We start from the raw sequence: 23,615 nt of genomic DNA on the forward strand, positions 1-23,615 counted from the left end.
TTTCTCTTCCTGGAAATACTTCTTTAACTTGTCTTTCAGGACATCACTCTCTCATGGTTTTCCTCCTACATCCAAGCCTTATTTGCTCATTTCTATTGACTTCATCAACCTGTTAACATTGGGTCTCAGGATTCAGCCCTCTTTTCATATAGATTCACTCCTTTAGTAATTTCATTTGTCCTCATGGCTTAAAATTCTATCCATATTTTTTATTTTATTTATTTATTCATGAGAGACCCAAAAAGAGAGGCAGAGACACAGGCAGAGAGAGAAGCAGGCTCCATGCAGGGAGCCCGATGTGGGACTCAATCCTGGAACTCCAGGATCACGCCTTGAGCCGAAGGCAGACACTCAACCACTGAGCCACCCAAGTGTCCCAAAATTCTATCCATATTGATCCATACATTGACTCTTACATTTGTACCTTCAGCCCAGATCTCTCCCCCCACCTTCTGGTCCTGGATGCCCAACTACCTTCTCGACCTCTTCATTTGGATGTATAATGGGCGTCTCTAACTTAATATTTGACCTCCCTCATAAAAGACTTGCACCTCATTCAGCCTTCCTCTTTTTGCTTAGACTAAGGAGTCGACCTTGATTCCTCTTCTTGTCTTACAGCTTGGGCCAAAAGCAATATCTGTCTGGTCTATCTTCAAAATCTATCTAGAATCTGATGACTTCTCACCTTTGCTACTACTTCCTCCCTGACTCAAGTCATCATTTTCATTCTCTTGAATGATTTTTAAAAGGATTTCATTTGTTTATTCATGAGAGACAGACAGAGAGAGGCAGAGATATAGGCAGAGGGAGAAGCAGGCTCCCTACGGGGAGCCCGATGAGGGACTCTATCCCAGGACCCCGGGATCACGCTCTGAGCCGAAGGCAGAAGCTTAACCACTAAGCCACCCAGGCGTCCTTCTCTTCAATTATTTCAAAAACCTCCTGAGTGGGCTCCCTTGCTCTCCGGTAGTCTATTCTCATAGGAGCAAGGACCTAAGTCTTTACATTGGTCCACAAGGTCATGCACAATCTACCTAGCCCCAAGCCTTGCCTCTCTGACCTCATTTCCTATGACTCTCCCCCTCATTTATTGCTCTAGTCACATGGTTTTCCCTTGGTTCATTCAACAGACCAGGCACATTCCTTCCTCCAGACCTTTCACTTGTTCCCTCTGCTCTTCCCCAGCTATCTCCATGACTCATTCCCTTGCCGCTTTCAGATCTTTGCACAGATGTCACCTGTTCTGGGAGGCATTTCCTGATCATCCTACTTAAAATTGCAAACTTCTCTCTCCAGCAACACACCGGATCCCTTTTACCTGCTTAGTTTTCTTCTCAATACTTATCACCAACTGCCATATCATATATTTTGTTTATCTGACTAGGGATTAGGCCTTATTTACTTACTGTTCACTGTAGCTGTAGGGGTCAGAGGTTAAATTTTCCTCTGGTGTCCTTGCTTTTGTCTCTCTTGCTGTTTTGGGGTTTTCCTAGGGACTTCTTGAATATCATCTGAGACGCATGGTTCTTACAGTTGTTATTACAAAGGAGCTCTATTGATGTGATGTCAAGGTGCAGGGGAAGGGGAAGCATTCTATAGTCCTGTTATCAGGACCCGTCCTTAGTGAGAACACACGCCTAAGGCCATGACCTTCACAAGTACTTCTCTTTGTTTTCTTTTATTGTGTTTTCCCCCTCAGGACAGATAGGAAGGCTAAAGGGTGTTAGAATTGGTCATTTCTTTTCCACTAGGTTAGTAAAACCTCAGTAAGTTAAGCTCTGGTAACACAGTTTCTCCTGGAGGCAAGCCTTAAGAAAAACAGAATGCCCTAGGCATATTTCAAAAGGGCTACTTTCCCTCTCCCTCACAAGAAACACAAGGGGATTTTTCTGATCTTCACTCTGAAAACCAGATAAGTCTCCTGGAGGCAAAAGTCACAGAAGTGTGAGGGCCTTACCTAAGACTGTGCCCCTCTGAAGTTTTTATCTCTCAGACTTGTCCACACTGAGCCTCCAGCAATTTGTCAGTTAGAGATTAGGCTTGCCAAACCCTGGCACTGGTTCCTAAGGAGTTTTCTGCTGCTGAGCTTCTGATTCTTTGTATCTGCCTATTTGCCTCTCTGATTCTGGAAGCCACGGTTGTCCTATGATCTCAGTTCTCTGATGAATCTAAGAAGAGTTGTTTTGTCTTTTGTTCAGCTTTTTCCTTGTTGCGTGGAGGAGGGAGACAATTTCCAAGCTCTTTACATGCTGGGCCAGAAACCAGAAGTCCATTTCATGTATTTTATTCATTTCTTTGCATTTGTTGTCCTTCTCACCTACCAGAAGGTAAGTTCTATAAGGGCAGGGATTTATGCCTGATTTGTTCACTGTACCCTCAGGGCTTAGAATAGTGTTTGACATAGTAGGTGCTCAGATAGTATTTCTTTGAAGAAATTGAATAAATGAAAACAAATCTCCCTGTAGTTTTTAGCACAGAAATGTCTTAGTTGGGGCCACTGCACAAAGGCCGTCACCTACATGTCCCTCTGCATGGAAAGCTTTTTCCCATTCTCCATTTTCCTCTTTACCCAGTTAACTGAAGTTCTTCAAGGAAACCTTTCCTGACCTTCAGGTTGAGGATCACTGGTACTCATAGCCCAGCTATTCCCCCTCAGACTTAATGGTAACTTAAAAATTGTATAATCATCTCTTTGAGTTTGTATCCATCACAAGATTCTAAGTTCTCTAAAGCGAGGAAGTAGGGATGCCTGTGTTGCTCTGTTGGTTAAGCAACTGCCTTCGGCTCACGTCCTGATCCTAGATAGAGTTCTGGGATCCAGCCCTATATCAGGCTCCCTACTGCAGGGGCAGTCTGCATCTCCCTCTCTCCCCTGCTCATGCTCTCTCTTGCTACCTTTCTCTCTCTCTCTTTCAAATAAATAAAAAACATTTTTTTTTAAAAATGGAGGAACTATATCTCTTCTATTTACTTTAGTTCAATTAAAACCCAACAGACTGCTTGACACAAATCACATGTATAGTCAGTATTTGTTGAAAGAATAAAGGCAACAGTATCTTGTCTTGGCAAGGTAACTGCGTTAGTGCTACTTAACAGATCATCACAAAACTTAATGCCTTAAAAACAGTAATACTTATATATTATCTATTACAGTTTCTATGGGTCAGGGATTTGGGAGTAGCCTAGCTGTGTGGTCTGGTTGAGTCTTTCATAAGATAGCAGTCAAGACATCAGCCAGGACTACAGCTATCTGAGGGCTTGGGTAGGATAGGGGAATGTACATCCATGGTGGATCTGTCATATGGCTGGCAAGTTCATGCTGGTTGTTGACAGAAGGTCTTGGTCCTTTTCCATGGGGGCCTCTTTCAAGGCTATTTGGCTATTCTTACAACATGACAACTAACCTCCCCCCACACTGGACAATCCAAGAGAGGTCAAGTAGAATTGGTAATATTTTTCTAATGATCTAGTTGCAGAAGTCCCAAATGATGACTTCTGTCACATTCTGCTTGTTTAAAAGAAGTCCCCATACATATGGCCCACATTTAAGTTGCAGAGAATTAGACTCTCCACCTTTTCAAGCAATTGTGTCAAAGAATTTGTGGACAAACTTTAAAACCAGAGCATAACCAATGAACAAATTAATGGATAAGAGGATGAGGAAAAATTTGATGTAGTGACTCTAAATAAGTTTTCCTAGTTTTAGAATAGAGAAGGAGGGTCACCTGGATGGCTCAGTGGTATAATGTCTGCCTTCGGCTCAGGTCGTGATCCCATGGTCCTGGAACAGAGTCCTGCATCAGGCTCCCCACAGGGAGCCTGCTTCTCCCTCTGACTCTCTCTGTCTCTCATGAATAAATAAATAAAATCTTTTTTAAAAAATAGAATAGAAAAAAAAGGGGTGCCTGGGTGGCTCAGTGGTTGAGCGTCTGCCTTTGGCTCAGGGAGTGATCCCGGGATGCTGGGATCGAGTCCCACATTGGGCTCCCCGCAGGGAGCCTGCTTCTCCCTCTGCCTGTGTCTCTGCCTCTCTGTCTCTCATGAATAAATAAATAAAATCTAAAAAATAAAAATAAAAATAGAATAGAGAAGGAAAATAACTGCCGTAGTTTAAGAGCAATGTAATTAAGAAATAGTAGATTAGTATCTGGAGAGATTACTTCTTTAATATCAAGAGAGATGCAGAGGTGTAAGGTTTATAAATGTTTTTATACCTGCAAATACGTTAGGAAAAAATACCAAAGCCTTAAAGGTCAAAGGCCAATAGCCAGCACAGTACTGTAAAATATATATCAATGGATAAGGTAGAAAATAAAATAGTAGCAAAATAATAGCACCTTCATCCTTGCAGGGATTACAATAACTCTATAAATGTCTGTATAAGAAAATCTTCAGTCTGTGCATTTTTGGGTTTTTGGGTGGAGGGCTGGGAGCACATGGAATTACTTTCTTTGCCAATTCATATCAGCTAAATGTCTGATCCTAGGATTGGAGAATTAAGCAGATAAAGTACACGGTTAGAATTTGAAAAGGCATAAATTACATAATCTATTGTAATAGCCCTATTTTATATACTGCTAAGCAGAACTTTAGCACGAACTAAGATCTCTAAACACGTTCTATAGAGAAGTTAGTCTCAGTGTTTTAGCTCTCTTCCAGTTCAGGTATATACCATCTGTCTGCTAAAAATCCCTCTTTAGTTTTAATTGACCGTGCTGTCTTCTTCCCTTCCTTTCCTGGGCCATTTTGAGCACAGAAGAATGATTTGCAGATCACATTAATAATACAGAGCCAAAACCACATAAGGAATATGTGCATGTAAGAAATGGTGGTAATTCATAGTAGATGAAAAAAAAAAACAGTTCAAAAGAATAGTGTGTTTGTGCATATTTCTTTTTCATCTGAATTCCTATTAAATGCAGGTTTCACAGAAGTGACTTCTAAATATTTATTTATTTATTTATTTATTTGAGAGAGAGTACAGGATGGGGGTGGGGTGAGGCAGAGGGAGAGTGAGAGGGAAAATCTTAAGCTGGGCATGGAGCCCATTTGGGGCTCAATCTCATGACCCTGCAAGGCACCCGAGCCAAAATAGAGTAGGATGCTTAACTGACTGAGCCACCAAGTGCCTGGAAATTTTTATATAACAAACACTCCTTTACGTACACTCAAACATTGTTACTTTATTTTAATTTATTTTTGGGGAGGTTAACCAACTTTATTATTTTTCTTTTATTTGAGTATAATTGACACACAATGTTACATTAGTTTCCAGGTGTACAACATAGTGATTCAGTTTCTCTATGTGTTGTGCCAAGCTCACCACTAGTGCAACAACCATCATTCACTATGCTATACTATTATAATACTATTGACTGTATTTCCTATGCTGTACCTTTTATTCCTATGACTTATTCATTCCATAACTGGAAGCCTGTATGTCCTACCCCCCTTTACCCATTTCACCCATCCTCCTAGCTGCCTCCTCTTAAAACCATCAGTTTCTTCTTTTTATTGTTTATTCATTTGTTTTGTTTTTTAGGTTCCACATACAGTATTTGTCTTTCTCTGTCTGACTTACTTCACTTAGCATAATACTCTCAAGGTCTAGCCATGTTGTTGCAAATGGCAAGATTTCATTCTTTTTTATGCCTGAGTAATATTCCACTATACATATATACAACATCTTCTTTATCCATTCATGTATCAGTGGATACTTGGGCTGCTTCCATGTCTTAGCTATTGTAAATAATGCTGCAATAAATGTAGGGGTGCATACATCTTTCCAAATTAGTGTTTTTGTTTTCTTTAGATAAACACCCAGTAGTGGACTTTTTGAGTAAATACCCAGTATTTTTAATTTTTTGAGGAAACTCCACACTATTTTTTACAGTGGCTGTACCAATTTACATTCCTACCAATAGTGTATGAGTGTTCCTTTTTCTCCACATCCTTGCCAACAATTGTTATTTCTTGTCTTTAATTCTAGCCATTCTTACTGGTTTAATATGATATCTCATTGTGATTTTGATTTGCATTTCACTGATGATTAGTGATGTTGAGCATTTTTTCATGTGTCTGTTAACCATCTGCATGTCTTCTTTGGAGAAATGTCTGTTCGTGTCTTCTGTCCATTTTTAATTAGATTATTTGATTTTGGGTGCTAAGTTCAAATATTGTTATTTTAATTTAACTTCTGGTAATGGACATTTTTGTAAAATACTGTAGGTTGTTCTATATTTTTTAACTGAATGTGCTAAATTTATAAATGTTGCTTGATGGTTCCATATTAAATTTATGATTATTAAGGATTGTTCTATATTTTACAAGGTAACCTACTGCAACAAAAAGATTCTTAGATTAGGGATAACAATTACTTTATCAAGTTCTTCAACCTCCTTGGTACACAGTTTCTTCATCTATAAAATGGGAATATCATCTTCTCTGAATTTCTCATTGTTTATGATAAATGTTAAATTATATAATTTATGATAAATATTACATTATATAATCATATAGCATATGTAAATGTTAACATAGCTATTGGATATAAGAATGCAGATACTAAAATAGAGGACAGTTTTAGCCCAAGATGTGTTATGTAGCTATGATTTTGATGTTTTTGTATTTATTGTATGTGAATCATGGTTCCCAAAGCAATTAGATTATGTTTGAAATTATGGCAAATATATTTTGAGTAATAGAATCTCCTATGAATAAGTCACTTTTAATTACATGGTTTTTATAATACCCATTTTAGTATATGGAGTTCTTTTTTGCTTGTTTTTTCCTTTTTTGCTCTATCTGGCTGGTTGAGTTTGCTAGTTGAAGGATCTCTATAGGTCATCTACAGTCTTATAATCTGTGTATCTTTTCTTAGCATAAATGCAAAAGGTAGAAATACTTAATATAATACTTCTTATGTTAATTATTTCTGAAAATAGATACAAGTATATAAAAATATGACCAATACTGATCAACATAGAAAGGTCAGCCTAGGCACTGACCATATCTAACATGGTTAGGTTTCCCAAGCATTTGGAGAAAGTACTACTTTGATGCATTTTTTTATATTATCATCAGATTTTGCTAGATCAATTTCTTAAAAACCATAAGTTTAGCTAGGCACATTACTAAACAGAGTGGATGACTTGGGGGGCAGGAGGAAAGCATCCTCTCTCCACGGCGGCTGTATAAAGCAATGTGGGTTGCCTCCAGAGAAAACCTTCAACCTCACTTCCACAGTTTTATCACAGAACAAAAAGAATAACTGAGCTATGGTGGCTTCAGCCTTCAAATTGGACTGGGCTTCTAAAAGTCATTTCAGGGCAATGCCTAAGGCAGTAGTTTCTAAACACTGGAATGTGGCCCAGGGCATCAGAATCAGCTGGCAAACTTACTACTAGTTCTGACTTTATACTTCTGACTTCAATAGAAGTCAAATCTCTTAAAGATGAAGCATAGGTATTTGTATTTTCAACAAATGTCCAAGCAACTCTCATGAGCATGTCATATTTGAGAATCGCCGGTCAAAACTGGTTGACCAAGGAAGCTCACTACTATTGATAGAATATTCCACAGCGAGCCACAGGATTCACCCATCCCCCACCCAAATGAATGCCCATCAAAAACTAATACTCTGATTTTCATTCCTTTACCAAGTATTTACTAACCTCCTATGACATGCACTGTGATGTGTGCCAGCTCTACAGCAGTGAATAAGGCAGATATGCTGTTTTCCATCACTAGGCTTAAAATCCTGTAATAGAAGGGGCAGTACTACACAGAGCAAATAATTGCCAATATACCTTGGATGCTATAAAGGAAAGCAGGGTGTTTGAGAAAGTATAACTAGTACTTCCTATCTGATGAAGTGTGAAAGTGGTCAGAGAAGGCTTCTGTTAGAAAATGACATTCAATTTGAGATTTAAATGATGGGTGCCAGTTAGCAATATGGATAATACAAGAGCTGTTAATAGCGGGTACATGAACCCTGCTGCAGCAATGAGTTTCATTTCTTACCCACACTTGTTCTCAAATATAGCTTCAGGTCCACTAAGCAGTGTGCCTTAAAGCCCTTAGGAAAAGAATACTGAATCAGAAGGGAGTCCATTGGACTGGGGGTCTCCATTAAGAAATGCCATTACGGGAAGTTTATTATCTGTTTCCAGTCTGGGGCTCTAGTAATCAGATTTTACATAATTTGATCTAAAACAGTGGTTCTCAATCTTGGCTGTACATTGGAATCTCCTGGGGAAGCTTTTAACAAAAACTTCTCATGGGTTGGCCTCACTCCTAGAAATTCTGATTTAATTGGTCTGGGGTGTAGTCTGGACATGAAGATTTTCTAAAGCTCCCCAGATGATTTAAACATGTAAACAATTTTGAGAATCACTATTTAAAGAAGAAAAAACAAACTAAGTCTGAATTGATCAACAAGGAAAGTCAATGAACAGTTACAATAATCTGTTTTACATGTCTCTGTTAGAAAGCAAAGACTAGCCAGTAAAATTGAACCTACAGTCATTAGCACACCAAACATTAAAGATGGCCTAACTGGCTCTCTATTTCACATGTAAAAGCACTAGGGCACTCGAGCCATTTTTATGGGATAACTTTTTATGCCAAGGGTTTTGTGATCTAGACTGAGGAAAAAGATGTACAGGCAGGTTAAGAATATCTCACCCTTTAGAAAATTTGAAGTCCATTCAGAAAGATATAACTAACATCCATAAAATAATGAAATGGAAACAGTGTAAGTTGTTAGCTGAGACAGCAGAAGTTCAAAAGTTGGGGGGAAAGGTAGGGCAAATCAAAGTAAACAAAAGGACCTCGGACCTAAGTGATCTTGGAAGAAGGAAAAGGAGTAAGCCAAGGCAAGGGAGTAAGAATAACCATGGAAGCAAAAGGAGAATAGGGGGAAAAAAAAAAAACCTGCCTTCCTGCTCCCAGGATGGGATTTTGGAGTAGGAAGAGATCAGCTCTTTCTCCAGTTAAAGTTGGCCAACAACCTATAGCCATCACTTCTTATTTTTCAGAGAACCATTCTTTTTAGGCATCTCCCCTTATAGTGAGGAAGCCTGACTTTTGTTTTTCATTTTTCTCTATCAGAAAAGTCACTAACCTTTGATTTCTGAGTGCTTTGATGTCAACTGCCAAGTTGACATCAATTTTTAGTTCCTCAAAGGTCCACTAGTCTTACTGTCAGAGAGAGATAAAGTAGCCTTTCAAATTTTAATGGTATATTTTGATCACTCAGGTGCAAGTTTCTCTAGATTAAACACCTAAAGAGAAACCAAATCATAGCTATATTTTAGTACATATTTATACCAGGCACATGGGAAGTACTGGGCATATATTATCTCATTTAATTTTCACACCATTTCATTTGGAAACAACTATTCCCGTTTTTAAATAAGATTTAACCATTTAGTGACACCTGGGTGGCTCAGTGGTTGAGTGTCTGCTTTTGGCTCAGGGCGTGTTTCTGGGGTCTCAGGATGGAATCCCACATGGGGCTCCCTGCAGGGAGCCCACTTCTTCCTCTATGTCTCTGCCTCTCTCTGTGTGTCTCTCATGAATAAATAAATAAAATATATTTTTTTAATTATCCATTTATTTGAGGCAGAGGAGGGGCAGAGGGAGAAGGAGAGAGAGAATCTTAAGCAGACTCCCTGGTGAGTGAGGAGCCTGACACGGGGCTGGATCTCACCACCCATGAGCTCATGATCTGAGCTAAAATCAAGAGTTGGATGCTTAACCAACTGAGCCACCCAAGTACCCATCCCCATTTTTTTCAAATGAAAACTATAAAGTGCTAAGAAAGTAAGTAATTTGACCAAGTCACATAGTAATTTGGTAGAGCCTGAACTTCAATCCAAGTCTACTTCATTCCAATGTTTAATGTGTAGGTACTGTCTTTTGCAAATTTTATAACAGAAGAAATTAAGATTCTTGATAATACTTTACAACACCTAAGATCTCATGATCTCTGTACAGCAGAATAATCTGTGGTAGTTTTTAAAGCTATAGAAGCATTGGATCCCACCTTAGAACAACTGAATGAAAATAACTATGGCAGAGCCTGGAAACCTGTAATATTTTCTAAGCCCCACAGGTGATTATGATGTGTAGCCTGGATGGAGAATAATAGTCCTACTAGGCAGCAAAAGCTGGGAAATGTTTGTGTGGCCTATATGCTACTTCCTGTGCTCATATGCTGTTCTGCTTAGGGTTCCCCACCCAGATATAAGGGTTTCATTTTCCTATTTAAACTGCTGGAAACAACCACAATAAGAAAACCAGTGATAATGGTAAGTAATAGAAGCAAGTTTGATAGGACACTCTCCCTACCTTGGAGAAGCTCAATCAATCCCAAATTTGAGGAACTTACAAAACATCACCATGTCTAGTCAACAGTGGTCCATGGCATTGTTGTGTTCTTCCAATAGTATTAAAACATGTTACACCAACCCTTTTGTTTGTGGTTTGCAAATGTGCTTCTGGAGATGAGCCTGCCTGAAATGAACCTAATTGCCAGCTTCAGTTATGTTAGTACCTATTTTCCAAGTCCTTAAAAATTATTGAAGTCAGTACTCATAGAGATCAGATGGTCAACATCACTACAGGAAACACAGTTTGGGACAGATTTGGACATTATCAAATAATGACAGTCTTGTTAGTCACGATCTCAGTAGCTTTGAATGTTTTTACAACTGGCTTATGATCGTTGTAGGCAAAAGGTTTGAGAGTAACCATGGAGGGCTGGGAGTTCCAGAAGGGGATTTTTAGAGCACTTGGAAATAAAGTGTGATAGGTAAGCCTGTGTCAATCCTTTATACTTGCAGGGGGCAAACAATTAATATTCATGTTATCCAGAGGATCATTCTGAAATTACTATTCTTAAAATTAAATCTTCTTTCCTTTGGGGCCTAAGACCAGCACTCAAGGGCTATCTGTGTGAACTGAGATCTAGAAAGGAAACAGCATTCTTTTATTTTCCTTAAAGATTGAGCCCCTAAGTAGAAGGCAAAATGAAATTAGGTTTCATAATCTTTATAGAGCACCTATCAATCATTTGCTTGATTGTAGCCTATTTGAAGCCCCATGCTAATCTGTTGTTTCATGAGCAATTGAAAATCACCAAGAAGTGTACTGGTGTTGAGTTGTTTGACATGTCCTAAGTATAAATGCAAGAGAATACAAATAATAAGTCAACTTCTGGAGATAGAAGTTTTACCAATCATTAGATCTTATGTAACAACTTATAACTGCCCAAGCTTTCAAAAATAGAGACACAGCAATTAAAAAACAGTTTGGGAACACATGAACTTAATCCAAGCAATAAAATTAAGGCCATAAATTTATTTGCCTATCAGCTCTTGCATATTCATTTTTTTATTACAAATGGTTTAATATAGACAGGGAGGACAACCTACCTAAAATCCCCAGATTCTATGATTCCCTGGGAAGTGCAATAATCAGCGGCAATTAACACAGAGATAAAGTGGAAGAGAACAATTAACATCATAATTTCAATAGCTTTATCAAATCGGGATTGCAATGGATTTTTTTAGTGGTTACTTTTATGCAATCAGAACCTATTGCCATTTGATGAGAACAAATGGTTGGAACTTGGAGCAATCTCACCTCATAGAAATGTCTCAAAAGCTTCTACTGAAAAACGGTCATGTACTTAGCAGATGAAAACTTAGAATAGCAACATTTGGGAAATCACCTCAGTAGGTAGAACAGTTTTACATAAATAACTTTGAGAACATAGGCTTGCAGGGATCTGTCAAATGTTGGTGGTGGGATCCCTGGGTGGCGCAGTGGTTTGGCGCCTGCCTTTGGCCCAGGGCGCGATCCTGGAGACCCGGGATCGAATCCCACATCGGGCTTCCGGTGCATGGAGCCTGCTTCTCCCTCTGCCTGTGTCTCTGCCTCTCTCTCTCTCTCTCTGTATGACTATCATAAATAAATAATAATAAAAAAAATTAAAAAAATGTTGGTGGTCTGGAACACCACTCCTAGAGAGAGGATTTGTTGCATATTAAGTTCTTCAGAACATCACTGAGCCAAGACCCCATCTTCTCAGTTATGATTCTCAGTGAGTGGAACAGACTCACTTTGCAAAGGTAAACAAAGGCAAAAGGTTGAATGATGTCACTTTTTTTAAAAAGGTGAATTCCTTATTTTACATCTTAGTTCTGGGCTTATGGAATCATAAAACAGTCCTTCTGGAAGAGACCTTGAAGACCATCCAGCAAACCTTTCATTTTACAGGTGAGGAAACTCAGACTCAGAGGACTTCAGTGGCTAGCTCAAGGCCATATTCCTAGCTCTTTGCTGAACTTCTGGGTATATCATCAGTGTCCCTGCTTATTTGACAGAGACAGAGACAGATTTCCCTTTCATATTCTACCAGCTAGAAATTCTTTGAGGTTAACAACTAGCTCCTTTTTTTGGGAAGGTGCTAAACCTATTGGTCATTCCCATATTAATGCCTTGAGTGCTTTAGACAGGCAACATCGAGATGTTTCAGTGGAAATGTGAAAGGGAGGTTTGTTTGAAACTATGCAGAGGGGAGCAGAGAGCCTCTGTCCCACAGGAATGTAGGAGGTTTGCTGAACTTGCCATCACATTTGAAAATGTCTGTCCCTAGGTCCTAACTTACCACTTGTATGACCTTAAGAAAGTTACTTGATGTCTCTGAGCCTCAATTTCCTCACCTATATAATCAGAATACTAACGATTACTTCCAAAGTTGTTATAAAATTGGATTTCAGGCTGTTAAGTAAATTATGAAAATAATCAGGGCAGCCCGGGTTGCTCAGTGGTTTAGCGCCGCCTTCAGCCCAGGGTATGATCCTGGAGACCCAGGATCGAGTCCCATGTCAGGCTCCCTGCATGGAGCCTGCTTCTCCCTTTGCCTGTCTCTGCCTCTCTCTCTCTCTCTCTCATGAATAAATAAAATCTTAAAAAACTAATCAAACAAAATGCCTGGCATTTGATAGGTGCCCATTAGACATTAGCTCCCTTTATGCACTGTTGCACTTACTGCTACCCCTACCAGAAAGTTCTAATAAAATCAAAGTGGTTTCGAGGCCACTGACCTTAAGTTTCTTTATTCATAAAATAGAGATGAGGTAACTGACTTCAATGTAATGTCTGTGGAAGTACTTGGTAGCGTGTGCACTGTTACACACACTACTATTTTATTTATTTATAAGAGACACAGAGAAAGAGGCAGAGACACAGGCAGAGGGATCTTGATATGGGATTCAATCCCAAGACCCCAAGATCACTACCTGAGCCAAAAGCAGATGCTCAACCAGTGAGCCACCCAGGTGCCCTGGCATTATTGTTATTATTCAAACCTCAGTACTCCAGATTTGATAGTTTGTGTTCCAATCTGCTTAAAATACTTTCATTTTCCTCTCCAAGTACCTGACACTCTTTCTTCAATCCCTAACTTGTCTTCTTCTCTGGTCACATGACCAGTTCCTTTTTTTAAAAAAAATATTTTATTTATTCATTCATGAGAGAGAGAGAGAGGCAGATTCACAGGCAGAGGGAGAAGCAGGCTCCATGCAGGGAGCCTGATGTGGGCCTTGATCCCAGGACTCCAGGATCACACCCTGGGCCAAAGGCAGGCGCCAAACTACTGAGCCACCCAGGAATCCCACATGACCAGTTCCTTAGTGTTTACTGTGCACCGGGATGCTGCGCTACCTAATGAAGCCCAGTCTTTCTGCTCTATCCAGAGTCTCCCTCCACCCAAGACCTTTACAGCATGTGTTTCTTATCTCACTTGACACTTACTACATATTGTTAGCCACCTTATTGCAGCTACACATGTGGATTCCTCTAGGATGCTTCAAGAACAAAGAATGTCATGTTTTGTTGTTGTTTTTTGTTTTTTCGTTTTGCAAACTCTACAGGTCTAGCAGAGTACATTGATTAGAGCAGGCTCACAAGACCTATCTGTTTGTTTAGTGATTAACCAATTACAATATCGAATTTGGCCAATAGCTTTGTTTTATTCACTCTGCTTCCATTAAAGATTACCAGAAAATTTGGCAATAAACAAACGTTTGGACTAAAACAAACATTATTATTCATTATTCTGTAGGCCGGGAATTTGGACAGGGCACAGAGGGAATAGTTTAAATCTGTTACTGGATGGCTGATGATGAAATGCTTGAAGGCAGAGAATGGAATCATGTGAAGGCTCATTTGCTCACAATTAATGCTAGCTGTCATCTGGGAACTTAATAGGAGCTGTTGACTGAAACACATATACATGGCCTATTTGTGTGGCCTGAGCTTCTTTGCAATATTGTGGTTGCAAAAAAAAAAAAAAAGATAGCCAGCTATAAGCTGTGTCCTTAATATGTCCTAGCCTTTGATGTCACAAAGTATCACTTTTGCCTTATTCTACTGGTCAGAGAAGTCATGAGTCCACCCAGGTTCAGAGAAAGTGGAAATAAACTCTAGCTCTTGATGGCAAAGTGATTCTGAAGGCTCCTGGTTCTGAAGGAAGCATGTAGCTGTAGAAATACTGCTATGGCCTATTTTTAGAAAATAAAATCTGACATAAGCCTTATTGTTCTAATACAATAACACCAAGTTTTTCTATATTTTTAACCTAGAGGCTATCTTTCTCCTAAGTCTCCAAGTAGATGATCTGAAATCTAGAGGGCATTTGTTTTACAGACTTAGACAGAGAAGCATAGAAAAGACATGGTGAGTATTGGTTCAAGCACCTCTCACCAGTGAATGGTCTACTGGACATTCAGGGCGAGAGATCATCAGTTACTTTTTAAGGTAATCAGTAAGTAGTCCTACAGTTGGCATTTATTGCAGCTTCTTTTACTCCCCAAAAGGTGCTTTATCCTTGATGATGCCACAGTTTTGTTCCCCGGTTGATTTCCCTGCCTGAGACCTCACTCTTTCCTTAACTTAAATAATAATCAATTCTGGATGTTCTCATGCTCAATAGCTTGCTGATGATTGCATGGCTAAAGTAGAGTAGAGACAATTTTTCAAGGTTATGTGTTCTTTACTTCTCTGTGAGAGATTCAAGACTCCCTTTTATCAATACTTCCCTACCTCTAACCACCAAAAAAACAAAGAGAAATAAACAAATTAAAATGGATAAGGTGGAAAATAAAGGTGTTACAGACCCCAAAGTATGAAAAAATAACCTGCAGACATGTATTACTGTGACACTGAAGTTTCACAAGAAAGGCACACATTATTAGTTTCACATGACCAATTTAGTAGAAATACTTGTTCTCTTCCAAGACATGCAGCAGGCAAAACTGTACAACAGTGAAGTCTGTACTCAGCCCTTCCTCTCCGCATGTGCACACACACACACATGTGCACACACACACACACACACACACACCTCCCATTAGTACTCTTTCCTGCTCCATCCACACTTAACAGCACAGGCTACTATGATAACTACTCACTCACCTTTCTGGTCTACTAAAAATCCCTTCAGCCCTCTCCATTTAAAAAATGATGAGTTCACCTAGTTTCACCAGAGTCCCGAAGCCAATCTGCTCCACAGGTCCTGGTTATTGCTTAATTAATTGTTCCTTCCAGGTCTCCCTTCCAATAACAAATAGCTATTAGGATTTTTCTGGGGACTGAGATCTTTGGACTTTCCAAAAAATAGTAGCAAGAATCAGTGATACTTAGCAAAAGACTTAAAAAAGTGAAAACCTGGGACATCTGGGTGACTCAGTGGCTGAGCGTCTGCCTTTGGCTCAGGCATGATCCCGGGGTCCCAGGATCAAGTTGTGCATGGGGCTCTCTGCAAGGGAGTCTGCTTCTCCCTCTGCCTATGTCTCTGTCTCTCCCTGTGGCTCTCGTGAATAGATGAATAAAATATTAAAAAAAAAAAAAGTAAAAACCTTTTGACCCACCAGTTAGACTTCTGAGAAAAAAAAAAAGGTAACAACTGAACCCAAAGATGGGTGCAATGTAGATGCTTACCACATGCCAGGTATCATAATGAATATTTGGAAATAATCTGAAAATCCCCAAATCAGGGAATGGTTACATACAGTGGAGTGTATTAATTAATAGCTAAGAATCTACCGCACAGGATAATATGCAAATAATTTAAAAAAATTAAAAAAATGCAAATAATTGCTACATTAAATATATATTTATTGGCATGAAAATTCTTTGATAATATATTATAAAATATTACAAGTAGGTTACATAGCATAATATAGAGAACCATCTGATCTTCATAAATATATTTTTCATATATATACATATACTTTTTTCATAAGCATATCCTTCTAGGAAAACCCTGGAAGGATATACATCAAAATGTTGTGTTATAAAACCTCTGGCAGGTATTTCGAGATTATTTTCAATTTTTTAAAATTCATTTATTTCTTTTAGTAATCTCTACACCCAACATGAAGCTCAAAACTCAAGAGTTGCATATTCTACCGAATGAGCCAGCCAGGCACCCTGGCAGTATTTTAATTTTTATTATTCTTGCTCATTTGAATTTTCTATTTTTACCCAATGTATTACTTTTATTTCTTTTTTAGTTAAATAACTTAAAACCTAGTAGTAAGTCAGTAGAAAATATATTTTAACCAGAAAGAATTTTCCTTTTTTTTTTTTTTTAAAGATTGTATTTATGGGATCCCTGGGTCGCTCAGCGGTTAAGCGCCTGCCTTTGGCCCAGGGCGTCATCCTGGAGTCCCGGGATCGAGTCCCACGTCAGGCTCCCGGCATGGAGCCTGCTTCTCCCTCCTCCTGTGTCTCTGCCTCTATCTCTCTCTCTCTCTCTCTCTCTCTCTCTCTCATAAATAAATAAATAAATAAATAAATAAATAAATAAATAAATACAATCTTTATTTTTAAAGATAATGAGCAATCTTAATTAATTTTAATCTTAATCTTAATTTTAATCTTTAAAAATAAAGATTGTATTTATTTATTTATGAGAGAGAGAGAGAGAGAGAGAGAAAGAGAGGCAGAGACACAGGCGGAGGGAGAAGCAGGCTCCATGCAGGGAGCCCAACGTGGGGACTGGATCCCGGGACTCAAGGATGACGCCCTGGGCCAAAGGCAGGCACTAAACCGCTGAGCCACCCAGATGTCCCTAGAAAGAAGTCCCTAGAAAGAATTTTCTATTTCTCCTCACATTTAATCCCATAATGAGCTATTCTGTCTATGGGTAGTCTAACTATTAAGGTATAGTAGATAATTATTTTACTGAAGTGTAACAAGTGCACAAATCTTACAACTCAATACATGTATTCAGTAGGTAATTATTTTAAAATGAAAATGGAGGTTAATATTGGGACCTAAAACAAAGGATAAATAAAAAGTAGAAATTTAGGTGCCAAGATAATATCTCTCTGTTCCCCAAGTTCAGAGTCAAATTAAGGGACTGACAGTCCGGCTACTTAATGGGAAGTCAATATACTAGGGAGCAGCCAACATTTACTGCTACCTGGATAAGGCAACTATTGGGATGGGGTATGAGACCTTCAAAGGAGCATGGTGAGGGCCCCATTTTCTAAAGAGGTGGGTCAAGTTAACTTCAGGGTTTCTGATTTGCTGCATGGTGTTGGTGAGTTGAGGACAGTACAAAAATGCTTGGACCTAAAAAGAGCTCTGCTTCCAGTGACCTTTCTTCTACACTTTCCCTTGTAGTGCCCAGCCTCTCCTCTACATAAATATTTAAAGAAAATAGAACTGTGGGCATGTCAATTTATTAGCCTGCCCAGGACATGCACATGCTTTGTTCCAGCTCTGAATTCAACACAAACTCTCAGGGCTTTAAGTCCCACCAACAATATTAGGACTGGAGCTTCTGTAGCCAAGTAGCATCTTCAGTGGACTGTATTTATAGCCATAAGTGGCCTACTACAAAAACTCCTTAAGAATTCCCATTAATAAGATTTTGATACCAGAGTGTAAGAGGATATGCTGTATTCTCTCCTCTTGTACTATATTCTCCTTTCTTTTTTTTTTAAAGATTTATTTATTTATTTATTTATTTATTTTATTTTATTTTATTTTATTTTATTTTAGAGAGAGAGCCTGAACAGAGGGAAGGAGGGGAAAGAATCTCAAGTAGAATTCCTGCTGAGCACAGGGCCTGACGTGGGACTCCATCTCACAGCCCTGAAATGGTGACCTGGGCCAAAATCAAGAGTCAGGTGCTTAACTGACTGAGCCACCCAGGCACCCCTCTCCTTTTTTGTTTCTTGTGAGTTGTCCAAATCACTCGCACTTTATATTTTGGTTCTATATAAATAAAATTTAAGTACATGTTAACATTACTAGAAATGTTATTCTTTGGAAATAGCACAGTACTCCACATATTCATTTGTTGAATATGCTCTCAATGAGTTTCAAGCAAATTGGACAAGTCAATCGATGACAGACAACCTTGATAGGTACGACGGCAGAGAGAGGCACAGTGTGTTGTGGGAACCGAGCATGCCCACCTACAACTGTGGAATGCATGAATTTTGAAGGAGGGGGAAAGTCACTAGACAAAAAAAAAAAAGGAGAAAGATTGTTTCCTGCAGCAACAGCAACATGTGCAGTTTCCCAGAGTTTGTTCCATAGAGCAGCAGTTCAAAGGGATGCTAATAGGTAATTACCAGTAAAAGAGTTCGCAAAAAAAATGTCTTTAAAACACTGAGGAAGCATAAGACAAACCCCAAATGAAGAATAGTCCAGGGGATCCCTGGGTGGCTCAGTGGTTTAGCGCCTGCCTTCAGCCCAGGGTGTGATCCTGGAGTCCCGGGATCAAGTCCCACATCCAGCTCCCTGCATGGAGGGAGGTTTCTCCCTCTGCCTGTGCCTCTGCCTTTTTCTCTGTGTCTCTAATGAACAAATAAATAATTTTTTTAATAAAAGAATGTTCTATTAAAATAGAAGGAAGATATTCTTCAAAAATATCAATGCCATAAACGACAAAGAAATGACAGTCCTGGCAATGTGCCTGTCCTATCTCTCAAGAAAGAACCTGCCTAGAGGAATGCAGTTGACCGATAGCCTCCAGCTGCCACATCTTTGAATTGGCCCCTGCAGTGTTTATGCTGAGACCACACTCCCCTCAGGCTGCTCCCAACCGGTGACTGGGCTCAGAAAGAGAATTAAGGCAGGGCCCTTGCTGCTTGTAGCAGGACTCTGCTGAAAGGAAAACTTTGTTCTGGGGCTCCCAATGGACCCTGTGATGGACTTTGGATCTTGGATCTTCTGTATCTTGACTACAGTGGTAGCTACACCAGCATATGTATGACACATATGACAAAACTTCTACAACTCCGCCCACGCTCAAATAAGGGCATGTGACACTGGAGAAATCCGAGTAAGGTCTGCATATTGTATGGATGTCAGTTTCCTGGTTGTGCTATTGTCCCTACGCAAAGTGGGGACACTGGGTGAAGCGTAGAGGGGATCTCTGTATCACTGCTTCTGGCTGAATGTGAATCTACAATGATCTCAGAATAAAAAGTCCACACACACACACACACACACACACACACACACACATACACACACTTTAAGTCTTTTCTAATGTAGAACATTTACCTTTCCTGAGGAATAGAGGTGTGTTTAATGGCACGTAATGGAGGCCGGGTCTCTATCCAGAAGAGCGGTTCCAATAGCTGGCTGCCTTTCAGTAACTAGGATAGACCCAGGGGAAAGATATTTTTGTGCAGGCAAGTCTTGGTAATGTTCACATCTCACGACATCAGCAGCTGCCTACTCCACCTACTCCATCTCCCTTCAGTGGATTGAAACTAAAAAGTTCGTTCTTATTCATGAGGAGCTGTGCTTAGCCTTGTCCAACTTGGTGACACGATTTGTACATTTTCCCTGTGTTATAAAATGAAACCTAGGAAAAATGTGGGGTTTTTTTTTCTAATTTTTCTTTTTGAAGGTGAAAGAAAAGGTCTATGGTCAAAATGCATGCCTAGGGGGACTCCTGGGTGGCTCAGCGGTTGAGCCTCTGCCTTGCCTTCGGCTCGGGGTGTGACCCCAGGAGGGTCCAGGGATGGAGTCCCACATGGACTCCCTGCATGAAGCCTGCTTCTCCCTCTGCCTATGTCTCTGCCTCTTTCTCTGTGTCTCTCATGAATAAATAAATAAAATCTTTTTTAAAAATGCATGTCTAGGACCTCAAAGCAGAGAAATAAAAAAGCTGAATTCAAATGGGTGTGTAAAAGCTTCCTCCCTCACTCTCTCGGCTCAGCTCAGCTGCCATGGAGGAGTAAAAGCCTTTTTCTCTATTGACAATCAATCAACAAATATTTACAACCTTTTCAACAAGCTTTTTCAACCATTAGTAGATCATTAGAGAAGACTTCGAACTCCCTGCCCTTTTAAAGGCTTTGGGGATTTAGCTGCAGAAAGATGAAACCACACACAGTTAATAGAGCACCCACTCTGCTCCCATACTTCAACCACAGGTAGCTTTTAAGAACCAATTTGTGGTTCTGGACAAATGGGCTTGACTAGAATGGGAAACCCAGAACAGAAGCAACTGAAAAAGGAGATAAGCAATTAGAAAATTCTAGTTATTGTTAGAATAATACCCAATTGTATGTGCCTCTTTTAAACTTAAAAAAAAATTCTTCACTATTTGTACTTCTTATCTGAATAACTGAAAATGCTGTGTAATTAGTATATTTAGTAATTTGCCTTTACAAATAGTCTGTAGGTCAAGACAATAAGTGATCTACTTAAAATACTGATTTTATTCATTTCTCTGCATGTCTCTCAGTGGTTCAGCATGTTAGAAATGTGGTGCTTACTTGCAAGATGGCATTTCTTCTTCAAGCAGTTCATGAGTTCCAAAACCAAGTGCCTAAAACCTCATAGAGTGGGAAGAGGGTGTATATGGGAACTCTCTGTACTACCTGCCCAATTTTCTGTAAACTCAAAACTTTTCTAAAAAAAATCAAGTCTATTAATTGAAGCATAGCAAAAACCTCATAGGGAACTAGAGCTAAAGTTTCAAATATATCTGGATAATTTCCTTGTTTCGTATACTGCTATCCTTTCAAGCAAGTGTAACTAAAGCCACCTGTCCCATCCTTCCCACCAACCCCGTCCCCCCCCCCCCAAAAAAAGCCTTAGTTGTTCTGTTTTGAAAGGAATCCACTAGTAGAGGTGGGAAGAGATAGTTGCTAGAAGAAGAGGTCTTGACACTGTCCTGAAGGGAAGAAAGGAGGACAGACAAGCATGGTTCTTAGGGTCCTCACTCCTAAAAGAGGAGAGCTACAGGGGACTGGCTGACATGGGACGCAAGAAAAGAATCCCTGACAGATTCTTGTACACGGGGTCAGTCATCCTCTTCACTTTCTGGTCACATCTGCTGGAAATAAAGAAGAGAAGGCGGTCTGCCTTGACAGGTGGAATGTTGAGGCATCCAAGACAGAGCAGACAAGGCAGGCACATGGCTGTGGTCAGGTCAGGAAATGCTGGCATTACCAGACCCAGAGATGAAGTGTGTAGGAAAGACTGCACTTCCTAAGATGCTCACCCCTCACCTCAAGGATTCCCCTCCCCTTCTGAGCAGAGTGAAGGACTGGACTGAGTTCGAAGTTCCCACAGGGCACGGGTAAGGGGAGCAGAAAAATTGATTTGCTACAGTAGGACATCCCTGCTCTATCCCATGACTGGCATGGCCTGAGGGAAATCCCTGTGATGTAAGTAGTCTCTGAAATGATTCACTGAATCACACAGTGTTGTTAACATGCTGCACTCTTTGTAATAAAAGTTCCCACTAATTTTTTTTTTTAAAGGAAACTTACTTTCAGAGAATCAGATGATGCAACCCATCTCAGAGAGAGGGACCACGGGAAGGTTGTGCCACGCTGCAGCCTTTCCAATCCTGAGAAGAGTTTTCAGGGACATCAAATCAATAGGACTTAAAATCCTGAGACTATGGCCTCTACTGCATTCCTGCTACATGGCCTTGGGCAAGAAGCTTCCCTTCAAGGTGTCCTTTTTAAACTCTAAAATAAGAATAATGTCTTCCCAGGAGCAGCCCCCGTTACTGTACCACTGGTGACACTTCATCAACTGCATAAATGTATACAGAGTGTCAAACTGCGTAGGCTAGTGCTTAAAAGCATTAGCACTGTGAGGTGCCAACATCTAACCTGCAACCTGGAATTTTTAGAATGATTCACAGGAACTTCTCAGAAATGTCAGACCATTTTCCCAATCCTAAAAAACTGAAAAGTTCACACAGCATGGTAGCTTCCTATGATGGGTCAATGCAACAGAAGTAACATCTGGGGGTTTCCAGAATCCTTTTACAGTTCAACGGTATGGAGATAATACTGGGATTCTGGGCAGCAGCCTCCATAGCAGAGGTTCAGGATTATATATGGTATATGTGCAGAATTGCCATACACTTTCAATGTACAAGAAGCAATTTCCAAATCCAGACACAGTGGCCGATTGTTAGTCATTATTACCCTACTTCTCCAGATAAAATTAGAAGAGCAGATAATGCCCAAGTCATAGACGCGTCTCCAAACCCCATTCTTCTCGAGATTCCCTGCTGTGGATTATAGCTTCCAATCGGTCCTGTCCTGTTGCCTTTAAATGAACCCAGCTCACCCACACAAACTCATGCTGCAAGCACATGAAACACCCTCTGGCCATAGAAATTTGGAATTCGTCTAGACCATTTCCCTTAGAGAGATTAAGAAATTTGCCCAAGGTCACACAGTCAGGAACTGGCAAAACTGGGATTCAAATCTTTATTCGCCCGAACAGTAGAGGCTGTGTGATGGTGATGGTATTGTTAACTCCAAGCTCTCAATGCTCCTTCAAAGGAACAAACCATGCCGCCAATTGGGTTTGACAGGTGACCTGGTCTAGGTTACGAGCTCTAGTGTTCAAGAGGCTAATAATAAAACACGCAAAGAATCTCAGGTCCAGGTGGCTCTATAAAATTCAAGAACTGTCATTATGTTATCTGCCAGGATATATTTCCTCTGCCCATATTTCATCTCATACAGGTCACCAGTTACTAAGTAGTACTGAAAATATTCAGCTAAAGAATATTTTGCATTTGCTATGTTCACGGCAGTTTACTGAGTGCTTTATGGGATTAAAAGTTGTCCTTTAGCAACTCAAGTCTAAGGGTTGGGGGCAGGAGTGCAGACATGGAAAAGCAAAGCAAAAATGCAAATGTCTGCTATTAGCCCAGGGTGAGATAAATGCTTCGAGAGAAATACCAAGTCCTGTGGAAGCATGAGTATCACCAAAATAATTTTTCCTATAGTACCTGTAGTTCTTTGCCATCATGTTAGCCCTAAGCTCACCTAAGAATAACTTGTTGATCAGCTTACTTCATGTCAGGCACAGTTTCTTGAAAAAGTCTTAATTTGCTATTGCCATAAGCCCCTCCTTCTTCTATTTTTGTAACAGAGAAGCAAAATTCTCCACTGTTGTTTTTTTCCCCTGAGCATTCTTAACATGTTAGGACTTAGTTCAGATCTTTTTGAGAACAGCATAATTGTCAGGAATGTGATCAAGGGCCCTATTCAGTAGGAATGTACACACAATTTACATGGCCGAGTTAT

The 23,615-nt window shown here is 39.8% G+C and overlaps 1 long non-coding RNA gene across 2 annotated transcripts in view; it reads right to left on the reverse strand.

Annotated features, from left to right (window-relative positions):
- The window catches only part of LOC112919931 (uncharacterized), a 124,231-nt gene that overhangs the window by 55,191 nt on the left and 45,425 nt on the right, over positions 1-23,615 (reverse strand). Inside the window, exons 3-4 of one of the 2 annotated variants that reach the window (XR_003234991.2) lie at positions 21,828-21,907; positions 19,600-19,694 (exon numbers count right to left, since the gene is read on the reverse strand). This is a non-coding gene — a long non-coding RNA (uncharacterized lncRNA). The remainder of the gene's footprint in view (positions 1-19,599; positions 19,695-21,827; positions 21,908-23,615) is intronic. The other variant, XR_011997328.1, reaches the window with a different exon arrangement.

This window comes from Vulpes vulpes, chromosome 15, assembly GCF_048418805.1.
Source record: "Vulpes vulpes isolate BD-2025 chromosome 15, VulVul3, whole genome shotgun sequence".
Taxonomy (NCBI): domain Eukaryota; kingdom Metazoa; phylum Chordata; class Mammalia; order Carnivora; family Canidae; genus Vulpes; species Vulpes vulpes.